Source organism: Brassica napus, unplaced genomic scaffold (assembly GCF_020379485.1).
Source record: "Brassica napus cultivar Da-Ae unplaced genomic scaffold, Da-Ae ScsIHWf_2300;HRSCAF=2967, whole genome shotgun sequence".
Lineage (NCBI taxonomy): Eukaryota > Viridiplantae > Streptophyta > Magnoliopsida > Brassicales > Brassicaceae > Brassica > Brassica napus.
The window spans coordinates 1-2,068 of record NW_026015687.1 but is presented as its reverse complement, the minus strand read 5'-3'; the positions used below and the strand labels follow the sequence as shown (position 1 = coordinate 2,068).

The 2,068-nt window shown below is 39.3% G+C and overlaps 1 pseudogene; it reads right to left on the bottom strand.

Annotated features, from left to right (window-relative positions):
- Positions 1 to 509: 509 nt before the first annotated feature.
- Positions 510 to 1,855, bottom strand: LOC125600590 (annotated as a pseudogene).
- Positions 1,856 to 2,068: the final 213 nt, after the last annotated feature.

The window sequence follows — 2,068 nt, the reverse complement described above, 5'->3', positions numbered from 1 at the left end:
GCAGTATAACGATCCTTTTGGTTTAGTTTTATGACACCACCGTGCTGTTATTTCTTTAACAAGTAACAACTACTGTCTGTTAGAAATCTAGGTTCTACCAATTCTATGTTTCTTTTACTTCTTTAAGGGCGAAGAGTTTATTGCCTGTTTACGGATCCTCAAGCAATAGTCGTGACAAAGACAGCAATATGCTATACAAACTGAAAGAAGGCTAGGCTAGGAGATAATGCTTGTAGAAATAAAATACATTGTCTCCTCAGAGATCTTATTAGAGCATTTAGTGTAGCAGATAAGAGGTAAGGTGATACCAAACGAAGAAAAAATGATCCATGTGCCAAGAGACAATCTATAAAAGCAATAAACTCTACAACACATTGCTTTCTTCTCTTTGGACTCTGTACTAATTTGGAGTTTCTTGCAAGAACATGAATCCTTTTGTTCAAAATTCTACAGACAATTCTCACATCGATATCGAAGAAGTAGTGAAACAAATGCAGTAACCAAGATGTTTAATACTCTGAACTCTTAAGTGAATCCCACAGAAACACCCAAATCGACATTACCTCCATGAGTACAATCCCTATGTTTTTACAATCTTTCAACAAGGATTGCTACGGAAACTAGTTGATAAAAACTGCTGCTAGGCCAATGGCACCACTTGGTTTCACAGAGACTTTCAGCATCTCATAGCACATTCTCATGGCTTCAATTATTTCCCCATCCTCCACAACTACAACACCATCTACCATATCTCTCACTACCGGCCTAATAGAAAGAAAAAAAAACATGTTTTCAGACAGTAACATTTTATGTTCTATAGAAGTAAGGATTAGAGGTACCATGTCAAGTCTCCTAGAGAAGCACGAAGGCCATCCGCTACGGTATTAGTAACAGGTAAAGTGATGATTCTACCAGCAACCTTAGACTGAGCCGCATCATCAGCTCCTTTTGGTTCAGCTGCTATAATCCGGATGCTCGGCTTAATTGACTTAGCAGCCAGCGCCACACCAGAGATCAAACCACCCCCGCTTATCGGCACATTATAGTGTCAATCTCTTGGATTTGCTCCAACAGTTCCAACGCAACAGTACCCTGACCACTGTTCAAAGAAACTATGCATAAGATTTGAAGATTCATACAATTTTTGAATAACTAGTATCAAGAAAAAAAGCGAAGTACCTTATGATGCGTCCATCATTATATGGGTGGATGAGAACGGAACCTGTTTCGTGCAAAACTCTGGAAGCTACTTCCTCTCTAGAAGACATTGTTGCTTCACTCCATATAACCTTACCCCATAACGGTCAAATTATCTACTTTGCACTTGGGAGCACCTTTGGTACAACGATATACGCAGGGATCCCCTGCATCTTTGCAGCCAAAGACAACGCAGCAGCATGGTTTCCACTGGTAGAACAACTCAACAGCAAGTAAGGGACTAACAAGTGAACGCAAAGTGTATCATTAGCTATAAACACACAAATCAAGAAGATAGTAGAGAACCTGCTGTGTGTTACAACCCCTTTGGCTGCATCAAGAGACAAGACAGCATTGCATGCTCCACGAAACTTGAAAGCTCCACTTGTTTTTCAGACAATAAACAGAGAAGGGATTACTTAATACTGAGAACAAAAGAGAGAAACTTAAAGAAGATAATAAGCAAAGCCTCACCCTTTCTGAAAGCACTCGCACTTAAAGAACAAGCTTCTTCCAGAGATTGAATTCAAGGACTCAGATGTTAGCACTGGAGTTTTGTGTATGTACGGCTTGATACGTTCATGAGCTTCTTTATGGAAGATAAATCCGCAGCATATTCATGCCTCTTCTTTGCTTCCATTTCTTAAAGGACTTACTGTCTGATTAGATTTGGAAATGGGTTTTTTGTAGATTTCAGAGAACATAGATGTTGTTGTTTCAATTATCTCTGAAAAAGACAGCACGATGTTGGATCTAGAACAGAGAACGACGTTGCGCTGTTTTCCAAAATAAAACGTCGTGAACTGTCTGTGTATTTAACAAAACTGTCGCATGTTTTCTTTTGCTTAGCTTTTACTACTTTTTAGCCAAC